Raw genomic sequence first — 17,571 nt, 5'->3', positions numbered from 1 at the left:
GAGATAATAAAGGAATAATGAATAGAAATACTGCTTTTTGTTGCATTGTTTTTGCTCGGATATGAGTCCGTATGACTCATATGAGCATATTTGGTTTAAAACAACTGTCTATTTAATCTATCTAAAATAGATGACACTTGCTGAAACTGCATGTTTATCTACATGTCAATAGTATTCTGGGGCCTTAAAAGGGAAACTTTTGCAAGAAAGTTTTTGAAAAATTATACACATGGTGGACTACATGTTCATACTGTATGTGCGTAGGTTTGTAGTGTCACTTTACAATATCACTTCACCGTCTACTAACTTCATGTAAATAGGGATCATTCTGACAATATAAAAGGATTTTGCAGCCTGAACGTTTTTCTAGTTCCTTCAATTATTGCCAGAAGTACCCAATTTTATGCATGTTCACACCACAGAAGGCAAAAAAGCCATCACATCAGAGAGCCAAACGGCCATAGAGCCTCAACAGGGCTGAGCCTGGTCAGTACCTGGATGGGAGACCACATGGGAAATCTAAGCTGCTGTTGAAGTTTTGTTAGTGAGGCCAGCAGGGGGTGCTCAACCTGTGGTCTGTGTCCTAAAGCCCCAGTAAAGTGAAGGGGACACTATACATTGTCAGTGAGTACGATTTTTTGAATTAGGCGTTAAACAGAGGTCCTAACTCTCTGTGGTCCCATGGCACTTCTCGTTAAAGAGTAAGGGTGTAACCCCGGTGTCTTGGCCAAATTCCCTCCATCAGCCCTTATCGATCATAGCCTTCCAGTCATCCCCATCCCCATCCACTTTCTCTCCACTCAACCAATAGCTGGTATGTAATAAGTGCTCTGGTGTCGTTGTCCTGTGGCTGCCTCGCATCATCCAAGTGTTTGCTGCACACTGGTTGTGGCATGACATGATTTTGAAGTGCTTCGGGTGTATGGCCATACAGGATAAATGGGCTATATAAATACACGTATTACATTACATTACATTTCATTACACAGAATCTGGTAACAATTGTAGCTAGGAGTGCAATTTAGTGGAAATAAAATAGCCCCTACTTCAAGGCAAGGTCCAATGATTGGATGAATGCATGACATGCAGCATGTGTTCTTTTCTAAGCATCAATAGCTATTTCTTCATCCAAAGATTTGAATTAGACTTAAAACTGGAATATCACATAAGAAATTTGTGAATTAAGTACTGTTTCCATCTATCAAGTGAAAGAGAACCATTCGTCGCTTCCTGATAAACGGTCGTCAAAAAAATAAAAAATAAAATAAAAATAGAATTGCTCTAGGAGAAGCCACTTTGAGCATTTTATCTTATGTAAACATAATAATTTATATCAGTTTGTGTACATTTTTTTTTCTTATCGGATAAAAAATGTATCTCACTCATTTGTACGCATATGTTTTATGTCCTTTCCAGTAAGCATTTTTAATGCAATATTCCAAGATGTGCATAAGGTGGAAGGAAACATAGTTAATGATATGTAGAACAACTTTTATAATTATGTCTTTTCTCTATTATCAAAAACACACAACCCAAAATGAAACCAGCTTTGATTATTGATTCGTCTGTACTCTAGGTTTTGATTTTGTATGTTCTTGGGAAATCAGGCCTGGTGGCTATAGTTCCCATAACTGTCCTCCTGCACTTATCCAATGAGAAAGCCTTTATTGCTGTCCTCAAAACTTTTAAAAACATTCAAAGGAAATACTTCTTTTTAGCCCTTTATTGTTGTGTCTTGGCCAAACTGATTCACGCATAAACACACTACAGCACTAAAAGAATCATTATTGGAATTGTGCTGAATGTAGAATCCCTAAACCCAAACGTTAATTACTTTACGATTTTCATTTACCTTATGTGTTTAACCAAATAAACGCTTATTATTTATCAAACAGAGAATCCCTGAGGAGAGACCTGAGGTTAAGCATCTTGATTAAGGACAGAATGGAGATTCATTGATCAACTCTTCTAGAATTGACTACCTTTTGGTTGTAAAGCTGGATATCTTGCTTCTAAGCTAGAATGTTGTAGATTGCACACAGAGTTGGGCAAGTTACTTCCAAAATGTAATATGTTATTCATTACTAGTTCCTGATGTTTGAATGTAATGTAATGTATCTCCGAAATGCAATCTTTTGCAATACTTTTTGTTACTTTTAACAAAAGTATGATGACTTTCCAAACATTCATTCATTCATTCATTCATTCATTCATTCATTCATTCATTCATTCATTCATTCATTCATTCGTTCATTCATTTATTAATTAATTAATTCATTCATTTATTCATTCATTGTAGGGTTGGGTGATGTCGACCAATTTGGCATGTTTGTCTAATGTCGTCATAGGCGGAGGTGAATTAATTATGCAATGGACGTTGGCATCAACGCCATAGGCGGAGGTGAATTAATTAGTTATGAATAATTAATTAATTCATAACAAGTAATTATTTTTAGCCTACTGTTTCAACTACCTGAACTGTCTTTGTTTTACCCATAAACTAATCATAAATGAATAAAGATAAGTTGCACAAGAATTACCACCTGTCAATCAGTATTTACCTGTATTTTCCTCGAGAGGGTTTGCGACAGGGGCAGGCTGGAGGATCGGTGATGCCGGCTCAGCATCGTGTTGTCTATTGGCCATCGGTGATGGATGATGGCATCATCTATCGGCCCAACCCTAATTCATTTATTCATTCATTTATTCTTTTTTCTTTTGCTTAGTGCCTTATTTATCTGGGGTAGCCACAGCAGAATAAACCGCCAACTATTCCCGCATATGTTTTACGCAGCAGATGCCCTTCCAGCCACAACCTAGAAACCAAGCATTTACATTGCCATTAAATGTAATTATTCAATGAGTTCTTTTGTTTGCACAAGGAGCCCAACAACAGCTAGTGCTACACAGATATCTGATCATATGGTCTATATGATTGTAATATTTTTAACAAAAGTTTTTAGATTTAAACAAATAGGACAATTTGCAAGTATAATATAAATTTTACAGAACATTATCAGACTTTAACGTTAGATCTCAGTAATTTCTGCATATTTTGCCATCACTTTCAGCTCTGGATTCACAAAGTAAACAGTATTGACCTTATTCTAAAATGCGGAAGTGCGCCTGTTTTCGCGATTGTCTTAGAACATCCGATTCAGTCGCCTATGGGAGAAATGACTAGGAATTATAAACGGCAGAAAATGGTCAAACTACTTGCTCTACAAACAAATGTTTGCATGACTACACAGTCCAAGTAGAATAATATAATAAGAAAATATCAAATTGCAATACAAACCAGCGTAACGAGCAGTTTTTAACGTCAAAAAATGAGTGGAAGTGAATGTGACCGAAAGTCGGGAGACAAAAAGATTCAAATGGCAGTGCCCGCTCGTCGGCGGAGAATAAGGTGAATACAGACTGCAGTCCCCGTGTGTGTGACAAGGTTTATATTGTAACCAGTGCAAACATATTTTGATACATAAATACATTAATTTACGATGGATTGGAGATGCTTTTATACTTAGCATTCTAAACTTTCCACATGCTATTTATTTATTTATGTATTTATTTATTTATTTATTTATTTATTTCCAGTAATAATAATTCCTTACATTTTATAAAGCGCTTTTCTGGACACTCAAAGTGCTTTACACATTGGCGGAATCTCTTCATCCACCACCAGTGTGCAGCATACACCTGGATGATGTAAAGGCAGCCAGCGCCAAACCGCACACTACACACCAGCTGATGGTGGCCATGATGGACAAATTTGCTGGGTCTTAAGGCTGGATGCTTTTGTCTTAAGGCTGATTTATACTACTGCGTCAAGCGCACGCGTATGCTACGGCGCGGCCTACGTGTTGACGCATAGCCCTACGCCATGGCCGTCTGCGTCGCTAACCCGCACCTCTCAAAAAATGTAACTACACATTGCAACGACGCGTAGCGCAAGCTCTGTGATTGGTAATCTTGGTAGCGCTGACGAGTCTAGGCGAGGCCAAGAGTTACGCGAGCCCGATGGAGCGATTGTTTACAAGTGTGGAGTCCCGTGAAGAAACTCCAGATGGAAAGTTTTGTTTTGTGTTTACCTCATGGTCAAAGTTGTTGCACGCCTACCGGTTCCTGCCCTAAAATGAGCAAGTTTAAGTGTTCGGAAGTGTTATTGCAGAACAACAGAAACAGCGCGCAGAAGTATAAATGCAGAGCTAGGCACGTTGCATGCGCCATGGGTCACACTGATCATTTGCCGTAGAAGTATAAACCAGGCTTTACCCCTACTCTTTCCGAAGGACATCCGGGAATACAGAGAATCGGGACCTTGGTTTAACTTCTCATCTGAAAGACAACACTCACTGAGCAGTATAGAGTCATCTTCACTACACTGGGGCGTTAGGTCCCACACAGACTGCAGGTTGAAAGCCCCTTGCTGGTCTCACTAACACCACTTCTGGGAGCAACCTAGCTTACCTGTGTTGCTTAGCTTCCGCAGCAACCATGTGCAGATCCATTGCAGAGAGCTAGCTTCCAACTTCAGTAGCAGTAAGTGGCAATTTATACATACAAGACCACAATGATTACTTAATCTTTAATAGTATGTGTATGAATCACATAGCTTACATTTGCATTGCTGCTTTTCACAGGGATTTTTCTAACAAGCTTAATAAAATTCAGAGATACATTGAACTCCAACAACAGTAACTACGCATTCTATTTTAACTTGCATTACTGAAATTGTAATGATTACTAATAATACAAAGCTTTATTAATACCTTTATTACAAAACCCATTGTAATGCTTTACTCCCAACACTGATTGCAGATGGCATGTGATGATGTTTAACTTCAGAAAAGATAATGACTTTTGGGAGTGTTAATAAGTGTTCAAGCCAGGTTGTCTTTGGTAATTATACGCTGGTAGATGCTAATGCACTATTGTGCAGTTAAGTTGACTAATTATCTAAGCAGAGCTCAAATAGCCATCAGCGAGAACGCATGAGGAGATTTCATCTGGCCTGTGATATGATTTGCCTCTCTGACAGAGCGTGAAGACAATGCTCAAGGAAAAGACAATTTGCTGCATGCTATTTACTCTAATTTGACAAAGCTGGGAGTATGTTTTTTTTTTTTTTTTTGCTTCTCTTCAACAGTGTTATCTCAAATGACCCCAGATTAAACTACAGAACATGGCCCCCAGTTGCCAGAAATAATTCGTTGGAAGACATCTGGGCTCAGCGTGTATGTGTGTGTTGCGGTTTTGATACAATTTCCCAAAGCATTTAGTGAAACAGGAGAAGACAACTGAAGCAAAACGTACATATAAATTGAGAATATTCCGTTTTAATGGATAAGGAAATGAATGCCATTACTTGGGATGCTATGGTGACCTCATGTAACAAGCTTTCAGGGGCACAGGGAGACAAATATAGTCTATTAGCAAATGACGTTCTGCATAAAACACTGAATAATGGGAGTAATAATTTTCTGGGGCTTGTTTCTTTTTTCTTTACGTGAAAGCAGAAGCTCAATGCAGCTACACATGCTGGTTGTAAGAATGCATTGATCCATTGCAATCTTTGCAAGAATGTAAGAATGCATGATTCTTTGTAAGATTGATTGCATATTAGATTTTTAGTGTTGAAAAAATGGTCTGTTCATTTAACAGAAATTAGGGAAAAAATAAACAGAGGCGCTACTAATTCAGGGAGGCTAATAAATCTGACTTCAACTGTATATACCTGTACATATACCTCGCAGTTTAAACTTTTTTTGTGTAATTTGACATCCTTTTTTTTCTTTATATCCCATTGTGTTCTGCACCCTGATTGACTGTAGAGCATTGTCAATCAATCTTTTCCGAGTGTCCTGTCCTCGATCGCTAGTAGTGTGAGTTTCAACACGAATACAAAAAAAGGGTTGTAACCAGGGCTTGACTTTAAGTTTTTTGATCACCAGCCAGTGTGGCTAGTAGTTTTCCAACATTCCCACTCGCCATTATCACTAGCCACGATTTTGGTGTTGGGAAAATATGTGTTTTATGCATAAAAATGACTTTGAACATGCTAAATGACTTGATTTGAATTATGTGTGATGTCCACATGCCTCCTCATTAATTTCACTCTTTGTGAGTTGTGTAATAGCTTGGTCAGTACGCATGAGCAAAATGGGTTGTGGTTTCATAGTGTTACATTACAATTAGTTTTTATTTCAGATGACTTTGCAGGGCTCACAACTAAGTATTTACAAAAATTATATCTGACCACCCCAAAAATAAATGATTATTTCTTAGCCACACCGCAAATTTTAAATAATGTGTCAAAACAAGAAACATACAGCTGTGTCCTATACTTTTTATTCAACAAAACATTTTTTAAAAATAAAAAATAATTATTGTCATGTATCTAAAACATGTACAGTAATCTGTCCTGACTAAAGGTCCCAGACAGTTAACTACACATAAATGGGGAGTTAATCTCATATTAAAGCAATGCTATTGTAAAATAATAATAATAATAATAAATAAATAAAAGATAATTAGACCATATTAACAAAAATAACTAAGCAAAAGAAAGCAGGTAAAAAACCCTGTGTGATAATGAAAGGATGATCACACACATACATGGTTAAAAGAATGTTTAAAGCTAAAGCAACCAGTGCTGCTTACAAAGAGATAAATCTGGAGCTTTTGAAAGCAGAAAAACTGTGGGTGCATGACCATAAGTTTTCGTCTAGTCTATTTGAAAGAGAACTGATCACACCGGTTACGTTTCTACACACGGTTGCTTCATGCAAGGAAACAGTTGCGCACATCACATCAGCTGTTAGCGCGAGTGATCATCCTCTTCTTCTGTATTCACCTGCTTTCTTTTGCTCGCACGAATACAATTATTTGTTGTCAGTTGTGCTGCTTCTCGAATCTAAGATCACATTTGCACAAATATTTGCACAAATATATACGGGTCGTCAGTGTTGCTTTTATAATTTGCTGCAGTGAAGGTTTTGTTTTCATTTTCCCTCTACGAGAGTGCAGCTGGACTCATGTGTTGATTACAGTGCACGTGACACTAGACAGAAATATGTGTCTAAGGAGCATTTTTTACCCGAGAGCTTTTCTCAGCTGGAAATGGTGAATTTCGGATTTGACTCTCGTCTTCTTTTAATAAAGACGCGTCTCCAGTTGGTGTTGATTGTCCTGTTTCTACAGATTTGGTAAGCGATCAGTGGTCTTTGTTTGTTTATTCAGAGGCAAAGTTAGTTTGTATCACCAGCAGAACTCTTTTCGTGTTTAAAGACGGACCTTAGTTTAATAAATTTGTTAAAATCACTACAATATTATGGACTGAAAAAATCTGCTGTAAATGCTGCTCTCCTAGTATAAACATGTAAGCACCACAATCAAACTTTTTCCATCGTGTAGGATTTTTGCTCGTTTTGTGACAGGAATAACACACACGGTTTTCCGACGTTACCTACCGAGTGCATCTAAGTTACCGATCAATTCGGATGTTTTTTTTTTCTCTCATTCGCCGTGCAGTAACAAACATTGCATGAAAATTACACGCTTCCAGCAATTCCTCAAATCAAATATCTTGTTTGTCACGAGGGGCATAAATGAGATTCCTGAATAATAAAGCTAAACTGTAGTTAAAGTCCACCATTTATTAGTTTGGCAAATAATTTGATTACTGATGTCCATGTAAACACAGTCACTGTCTTTCTCCTCTGCGTCTGTGTGTTTGTTTTGCTTCTGTGAAAATCAACGCATGCCCAAACTGACACTCCCATTTTAATGCACATTTTTTACGGACCTTTCCTTTTTCCCACCTCCAACACTCCTCTCTAAACAGAGCTGGACACGCCCACTTTCCTGACTTTTTCCAAAGTAGAGGTGTGAAAAAACCCTGCTGAAACAAGGGAGCCCTTTAAGAAGACTAATAATATTGATCTTAAACATGTAAAACAATGTAAAATTAATTTGATTTCTCTAGAGGAAAATTTATTAATTGTTATGGGAATATCTCTAGAAAATACTCGTGAAAATTATATTGCTTTATTAAACATAACCTGGGAAATATTTTTTTAAAAAGGGCTGCAAAAACTATATTGTGTATTTTTAGACAACAACAAGTCACTTTATCGTGACATGTTTACATTTTATGTTTCCTTTATGTTATTATGTCATTTTTGTTCTTTCATTATATACTTGTTTGGAATAAAATCAAGACTTGGAAGTCTAGAAAATCTAATACGTTTTTAGAAATTAGTTTTTGCCAAATTATAAAACTTTTATATCCTTCTTTCACACCATTGGGGATTTGGGTTGCTGGCATTAGCATGAAATATCAGCGCCTTCTCTTTCTTTTCAGACTGCTCATGCAATCTTGACATTTCTAAAGCAATTTTTAAACTTTTTTTGGGGACAAAAGCAAATCACATTGCTTTTCAAGAGCACCCCATGAATGCTGTGCTCGAATTGGTTGAATGGCTTTCAATCGAGTAATTTATTTATTCCCCCCACCCCTACTTTTAGCTTAATTAGTTTGGTCAAACGGTTTCCTTCCGAAGACCTTTTTTTCCGCAGTTAATCCCCTACAGTTATTGTTCCAGACTGCTAGTCCCGAGTGAAGTTTGTGGGCTGTTCACGTCTTAAATTAATACAAGTCCCCCATGTCTTTAATCCACTGCTTCCCATGCTCCTTTGTTGCATACATTTATTTAACGCCTACCATTTCAAGCAGGGCTGGGAAAGAGCGGTCTGGCCACAGTGGCTCTTTGCTTGTTTTGTATTTCTGAGAATGCACAAACATGGGAGGCCGGCTCAATGCGACAGTAAACACATTTCTTGTACCACCTTTTCACATATCGTTTGAACACCACATATCGTTAATTAGCAAATGTACTTGCTTTCTTCATTTTGTAATTTAAGCAAAAAACTAAACTTAATATTTAATAAAAATAAGAGTACTTCAACACATTCTTTATTATTTGTATTTCATGACATTTGTAAAAGAATGTATATATGCAGTTCTTGAATAGTAAGGTACCCAGCAGGCACACAGCATCATAAGATTTTAATATTAGGTTAGATTTAGGTCGGGATGTCAGGTGACCAAAATCCAATGTCTAACCAGCGTCTAAGGACAACATTATTTTGACGTTCAATAACAACATCAAATTACTTTGCTTTTGGGTTGCTTTTTTGAAAATGACCAAAATCAAATGTTTGATAGATGTCATAGTGGTCACGTCAACTCAAAGTTAAGGTGTAACATGATTAGTCATTGATATTTGGTTGATCTTAGATTGATTTTAGGTTGGTCATTAGACATTGACGTCGGCCTGATGTTGGGATCTGACATCAACCCAATTTTAATTTCCAAACAAATTCCAAGTACAATGTCAATATGACGTCATGTTGACATCCTGTGCCTCCCATGTATATAGGGTTTCAGATTGATGCATATAAACACTCATCAATCATTAGTTTTCAGCTTAGTCTCTATTTCAGAGGTTGCCACAGCGAAATGAACCACTAACTAATCCAGCATGTGTTTTACACAGCAGATGCCCTTTCAGCCGCAACCTAGTACTGGCAAAACATATAAACACATAATCGCATATATACCTAAACATACTTTCTGTGATTATATAGCTTTTTAGTTCACCACTTATTCCAAACCCATTGGACACCGAATAAGAAATGTTAAAGAATGTTGAAAGCATTGCGAGTAATTGGTTAGTGCATTTACATTTTTTGTGTGAACTGTCCCTTTAAGTGAACTGATTGAGAGCCACTGTTGTAAATAAATATATATATATATATATATATATATATATATATATATATATATATATATATATATATATAGTTTTTTAAATAATGAATATTTGAAAGATAAACTAACAAGCAAACAAACAATCCAATAAATGTAATCGATAAATATTTAACAATTTATTAACAAAAATAAAGTTACTAACTAAATAAAAAACATTCAAACAAACATATAAATAAATAAATAAATAAATAAATAAATAAATAAATAAATAAATAAATAAATAAATAAATAAATAAATAAAATTACATTTTATATTTACAATTACATTTATTCATTTGGTAGATGTGTAAAAACAAATCCACAATCCACATGACAGGAGCATTTCATCTATCTTTAAACCAGTGGTTCCAAAAATGGGGGTCGTAACCCTCTGGGGGGCGGGGCTGGGGGGGGGGGGTGTAATGGGATAATGAGGGGGTCGCAATCAAGTAAAAAATAACACAAATTCTTCACATTTGTACTTTTTTGAAACAGTACATATAAAAAAAAAAAAAAAAACTGATATAAAAACAAACAGCACCTCAAACACCACAAGTTTACATATCTCTCAGTTTGCTATGTCAGTGTTGTCATCATCAACCTGATAATAACTCCAGACCACATACTTGCACTTTCCGCTTCAAGCTGCTTGCATGTTCTACTTTGCATTTAACCAATAGCGTCTCTGCAACAAAGTGATGTCATTCCACACATGTTGCTGTTTCTGTGTTTCTGTCTAAGTCAAGAAAAAGGTGCCACGACATTACTGTAGATGTGTTAAAAATAATGACACACACACACACACTTTTTTTTCTTCTATAAGTTTTGCTACCTCTAGAGTCTCATTACATTACATTAAAGACAGCAATATGGTCAGATGCAGCAGATTGATTTCATGGCACCAGGCTAAACTTTCTGACACCTTTACATTAAAATTAAATACAGGCCACAACTGAACTTGGAGGATGATCTTCGAGTGCCTTCTCCAAAATTAAACAAAGAATAAACTGGGGCCTATTGCTGCATGTGAGCCATTTTGCGTTTGCAAGATGTGTATTTATAACCACCTCAAAGAATAACGTTTGTTATTTTGGAGGTCACGAGCTGAAAAGTTTGGGAACCCCTGCTTTAAATAATCAAAGCAACAAATGGAAATACATAAAATATAGTAATGGGGATTTTATTGATAGAAGGTTAGATCATTATTATTATTTTTATTATTTATTTGTTTTTTATCTATCTATCTATCTATCTATCTATCTATCTATCTATCTATCTATCTATCTATCTATCTATCTATCTATCTATCTATCTATCTATCTATCTATCTATCTATCTATCTATCTATCTATCATCTATCTATCTATCTATCTATCTATCTATCTATCTATCTATCTATCTATCTATCTATCTATATCCATAAAAATACTCCTTTCTTCCTCCATACTCATTTCTTCCCCAAAACTTCCTGCTGCTTCATTACCATTATGCTAATTACCCAGGAAAGCCCTCTGAAACTCCTTTTTTCCCCCCAATTTTCAGCCATTTCTTCACCACTGAAAAAGTGTCTCTCTGATCAATTTATGAATCCAAACCCCCCAAAACAAGAATGTGGCAGTAAACATATTTCTTTCACACCAAACTCCCCGTCGCAGGTCATTTTTCCTCCCCTCCAGCATTAACTTACAATGACTTGCAGAATATCGGCGCTGTAAACCTGTAATTGCTTTCCTTGTCTCTAGTCCCAAGTGGTCCTTTATGCCGAAGGATCCATCTCACTCCCATTTAAAGGAGGGTTCCCTTTCATCCGTGCCTGGGATGTGTAATGATAATCTGAAACCGGATTTAGCCTCGGTCTCTCTGAGTGCTGTCTTGGCAGCATTCGCCTCCCTTACTGTTTTTATTGATGATGCTCTCGATGTATCGCGGGTCTCATATCACCCACGGGCTGTCCTCTAATATGCCTGAGTGTAAACCAAGCCCCTCGCCAGAGTAAAGGTCATAACTCAGGGGGTTATTTAATAATGCAACAAAGGGACATGTGATTTTGAAACGCACAGCTGTCGGAAACTTTATTCAACTGCATTTTTGGGTTATTTGTATGATGGGGCGTAAACACAATGGATATCATTCACTTATAAATTTGTGGGATATAAAATATATTAATGCACAAGATAATTTATAATGAATTTGATTTACAGTACAGGCATTCGCATATTTAAAGGGATAGCGCACCTCAAAGTGAAAATTTACTCACTATTTACTTATCCCTCTAGTGGTTCCAAAACTTTAGGAGTTTCTTCTTGTTCTGTAGAACAGTAAACAAGGTATTTTGAAGAAAGCTGAAAACCATAATCCTTCATTTCCATTGTAAGAAGAACGAATACTATAGAAGTCATTGGTTACAGGTTTACTGCATTCTTCAAAATATCTTCTTTTGTGTTTAACAGAAAAAAAAAGTATCTCAAACAGGTTTTGAACACGTGAAGGGTAAGTAAATTATGAGAGAATTGTAATTTTTGGTGAACTAACCCTTTCATTATAACTGTATACATTTAAATGTATGATTATTTTTGTGGGGGCGACACGGTGGTTTAGTGCTAGGTGCTGTCGCCTCACAGCAAGAAGGTCGCTGGTTTGAGTCCTGGCTGGGTCAGTTGGCATTTATGTGTGGAGTTTGCATGTTCTCCCCATGTTGTTCTGTGTTTCCTCTGGGTGTTTCGTTTTCCCCCACAGTCCTAGGATATGGGGTAATATGTGAATGAATTAACTCAATTGGCCGTAGTGTATGTGTGTGAATGAGTGTTTATGGATGTTTTCCAATACTTGGTTGCGGCTGGAAGGGCATCCGCTGTGTAAAGCATATGCTGGATAAGTAGGTGGTTTATTCCGCTGTGGCCACCCCTGATGATAAAAGGGACTAAGCCGAAGGAAAATGAATAAATTAATTTTGTGAAAACATACAATTAATTGTAACTAAACATAAAGTATACAGTATGTCACACCATAATCATTGCATTATGATAAAATAAAACAAGTATTTACACATTTATGAAGCAATAATTTATTATTTAAATTAATAGATTTTTTTTAGTTGTTTGCCATCCTGTGAATTTCTTTTTTTTTCTTTTTAAAATATCTCCCAATTCATGTTTTGCAAAGCAAGGAATTTTTCACAATATTTCCTGTAATATATACATATATTTTCTTCTGGAGAAAGTCTTATTTGTTTTATTTCGGCTAGAATGTAATTTTTAATAAATAATAATAATTAAAAAAAAACATTTTAAGGTCAATAGTATTATTAACCTAATAGTTAATAGTTATGTTATAGTTATGTTATTGACCTACTTCCACTAAAAAAAATAACTTTTTTAAGTTAGTTTTTTTCAGTTGCTTTGGTGCATTTCTCACAATATTATTCACATTTGCACAACATCTTATGCATTTCTCAAAACAATTAGTACAAATTGCAAAACCTAGATGATAACCTGCAAATGTGTGTCACTTGCTCAAAATGGATAGTTCATTCCTCAAAAGCAAGTTTTAATGTCAATGAAAGTGTCAGTGTCATCAAGATAAAATGTCTTGACACCATTGTTTATGAACAAGAAAGTCAAACGGCTTTGTCATGTTTTCAATATGACAGTTTACTCTGTACATTTTTTCCAATGCAAAAAAGTCAGATTTTGGTGACACTTCACAAACTGCTCAAGACAGCACTGTATACTATTTGCAGAGCCATTTGAAAACTACAGTAAAGTTAGACATCACTGTATTTAGTGAGGTATCTGAGTACAAGACACTTATGTATGTTTCACATGTTTACTGCATATGCTCTTTGCAATTCTAATGTATTCACAGCATTGTGGAAAATAATAAACACACCCTTATTTACAACAAACAAAGTTCCTTTGGTTAGAGCTGTGCACAACTATAAACAATGTTGCAGTATATATTGTAACTGAACCTACAACACATATAGGTCTGTAAATCATTCCTGAAATTGTTTAATTTAGAAGACATTTTCAGGAAAAATAAAATTAAAAATTCTAAAATTTGCTTGACAGATTTTGGCAACATGTTTGTATGTATTACCTCAAAAAATGAAATGAGGACTATTAGTTTTATATGGAAGACTATTCAGCATTCACAAGTTTAGTTCATTTTGACATAAGCAAATGATGATGACATAAGCAAATGATAATGTTATAAACAGCAGAGAGTTGTATGAAAGCATTTGATGCATGTCCAAAAGCATTGGCAATTTGTTGGAAGGAATGAGAAACTGCTTCTATGATGTGCACAAATGACTAATTGTTTTGAGAAATGCATTAACTGTTGTGCAAATGTAAATAGTGTTGTGAGAAATGCACTAAAGCTACTGAGAAATACTGTAAATGGCTGTAAACTATTTATTTGGGCTGAATTTAAACAAACAAACAAAGTTGAACATTACTCAATTTAAATTGTTTAAATTTAACTCATATAAATAGTTGGCAGCAATTTTGGAGACATATTTTTTTTCAGTGTTGCCTAGTTAAGCATTTAAATTGCACTATAAGCTGAATACTTGGAAAACATCTAGTAAAATATTATGTACTGTCCTCATAGCAAAACTATAGTCATTAAAACTATTATGTTTAGACATCTGTTTAAAAAAAAATCTTTCCGTTGAACAGAAATTGAGGGAAAAAATCAGGAGAACTATTAATTCTGACTGCAACTGCATGTTGCTGGCTGCAATTCACTTAACAGCTACCGGTGTCACTAACAACACTTACTTACTCCCAGGGCCATTTATATTGACGTTGATATTTAGCCACACCATGTTGGTGTTTTGTAACATCTAGATTTTTATGAGGTGGGCTGTTAGCCTAACAATCAAACCTCAACCTGGAGGACCAAGACATACACACATACACTCCGGACAATTTAGCTTAACCAATTTACCTACAGCACATGTCTTTGGACTGTGGGGGAAACTGGAGCACACAGAGCAAACCCACTCGAACACGGGGAGAATATGTGAACTCCATTCAGACATGCCAACTCACCCAGCCCGACCCAGCGACCTTTTGCTGTGAGGTGACAGCGCTACCAACTGCACCACTGTGTTGCCGTCACTAACAACATGAATTTCTGAATTCTACAAACAGTACAGCCTCTTCATAATCTTTCTCTCAATGCACATATTTTTGGCTGATGTTCGAAATCTCTCTTGCTCCTCAACCTCTCTCTTCCAACCATCTGGCCTCATTCTGTTAGCCCCGCCCAACGTTCGCCTCATTTCACGCCTTGCTTTCTCTCAGCGAAATGGGTTGCAAACAGCGATTCATGTTGACTTTACACCAAAAGCCATTTCATAAACAATCAGTCTATTTCGAGGCGAAGTTCATTCATGCAAAGATTGCAGCACGTTGAACTGATTTGTGCGAATTTAAAATAAATGACTCATGCGCCAATACCAGTTTTTATTTATTTATTTTTTGGGATATTTGACAGGCAGACATCTTCAGCTCACAGGGTCTTAATTCGGTGTTCGCAGTAAAGGCCATTATTGCGTCTGCTCCAATAGAATCCCTCATTTACCAAAAGGAACTTTGCAAGTGGAGACCTTTCTCTGAATCTTGTCAGAATGATGAATGGTGCGCGACATGATCTGAAAAAAGATCAAGGCTCGTTTTGTCTGAAAGGCAGGGATGCAAAAGCCAAAGGGTTTGCCATCTAATCCTTGAAAAGCCGCCATGAAATCTGGATCTCGATTGGCTCTGCTTGCCTTTTTTTTTTCAAAATGCGTGGAGGAAAGTTAACGGTTCCACCTTTATAATCCACTCACAGAATTTCCCTAGCCATTCATCAAATCTAATGTTTTAAAGCAACAACTGAGAATTGAAGTCACTTGTTTTTGCATAATCAGGTTGTATATTACTGATTATATAGGCAAAGATGACTTATTTGGCTGCTTAATGAGTTGTATGCTAATCTTCCACAGTGCATTATGGAATACCGAGGAGTAAATAGAACAGGGGAAGATTTGTCTCAAATTGATTAAAATGTCATTTAAATTCCTCATCATTTAGGCTTACATCTGAGCCAGCTTCAATCAGCTCGGCGTGAGAGATGTGTGGTTAAAACTTAACGTTGTAGATGAAGATACCTGTGTTGAAATTGATGTCATATTATTGCTGAGAGACCCTCTGGGTTTCTGTGAAAAGGTAATTATAGACTGAATTAGCCACAAATCCCTCTTATTATCTATTTTATCTTCATCTGTAATAGGTTTTTATTTATTTATTTATTTATTTATTTATTTATGTTTGGCATAATGTATTTTCCATATATGGTTTATTTTTACTGTTACCAGATGCTGTTTACATCTAAAAATAAATTTAGTTAATTAATCAGTTAATTAAAAATAAATAAAATACCACTGCTACAATTACTACAATTAACCAATTTATTGTTCATAGTCTGTATTTATTGATATTACTATTATCATTATTATTATTATTCAACATTATTATTATTATTATTATTATTTTTTTTTTAGAGTTCACAATTCATTGTTCAGTGTTGACATTTTTATCAATACATTTTAATATATATATATATATACATATATATATATATATATATATATATATATATATATATATATATATATATATATATATATATATATATATATATATATATATATATATATATATATATATATATATTTTTTTTTTTTACCATTTAATTAGATTTTTTTTAGGTTTGGTGTCCAATCTAACATTTCTATTTTAGTTGGTTTTTATTTATTTATATATTTTTTTATTACTTATCATGCGATATGCATAACATTTACATGCAACACATTGTTTATGATTTCTAGACATTTATTTTAATACAAAACACTGCAAACTTAATTTATTTCAGTTAATTTACAAATAATTATCTATTTATTTATTTGTTTGTTTGTTTGTTTGTTTGTTTGTTTGTTTAATCATTCATTCATTCCATCAATCATTCATTTATTCAATCCAGTTAATTGCTGATGAAAACAATAATTAACCAATTACATTTAAGCTCATTTAAGACTTATTGGTAAATTTGTTACATGGCTTAAGACAACTTTCTTTGTGCTGAACACATACACACCAGCAATTCTTCTTTAGCACAGTGTTCTCATGCAAGAGTGCAGGGAACAAAACAAACAAAAAACAAAAAAGTATAATTTCTTTGTTGACTATATGAGCGATTATTTCCCCTATATTGACATTGATCAAAACCACACAAGGACCCCAAATGCTAATATTTTTCTCTACACCAAACTGGATGTGCAAATGTTTTAAGTCCAAGTAGGCCGAGATACACTGCAAGTCAGCGTGAGAGACCTGTGTTTACCTTTCTCTCTTTTAATTCCCTAAACTCACAACTTTGGATCAGTTCACAATCCACATGACAGGAACATTCGATCTATCTTTAAGTTCAACAGGCACCACTTACATCCCATTTCTTGATAAAAACACAAGTCCCCCCTTCTAAAACTGAAACCAAGTTTCCTTACTTCCTTAGCATCACAGTTTTAGCTCATATTGTATCGATTGGTTCCATAGCAAGGGTATGGAGGTGTCTCAAAGGAACTGAAAAAGTTACTTTTTTAAGAGTTTAGCAACACTGTATTTTCTGAAGAAAAGTTGCCAACAGCTTGTCATGAACAGTGTTTGTTGTATGCTCACTTGGGTTTTCAATCAAGTTTCGAGAGTTCC

General features: G+C 35.3%; 1 protein-coding gene across 1 annotated transcript in view; it reads left to right on the top strand.

Moving 5' to 3' along the window:
* cntfr (ciliary neurotrophic factor receptor) overlaps positions 1-17,571 on the top strand; it is a 313,919-nt gene that overhangs the window by 66,614 nt on the left and 229,734 nt on the right. The gene's annotated exons all lie outside the window — the stretch shown is intronic.

This window comes from Danio rerio, chromosome 10, assembly GCF_049306965.1.
Source record: "Danio rerio strain Tuebingen ecotype United States chromosome 10, GRCz12tu, whole genome shotgun sequence".
In the NCBI taxonomy this organism is placed as follows: domain Eukaryota; kingdom Metazoa; phylum Chordata; class Actinopteri; order Cypriniformes; family Danionidae; genus Danio; species Danio rerio.
The sequence above is the reverse complement of the archived record's forward strand: the minus strand, read 5'-3'. Positions and strand labels throughout refer to the sequence as shown.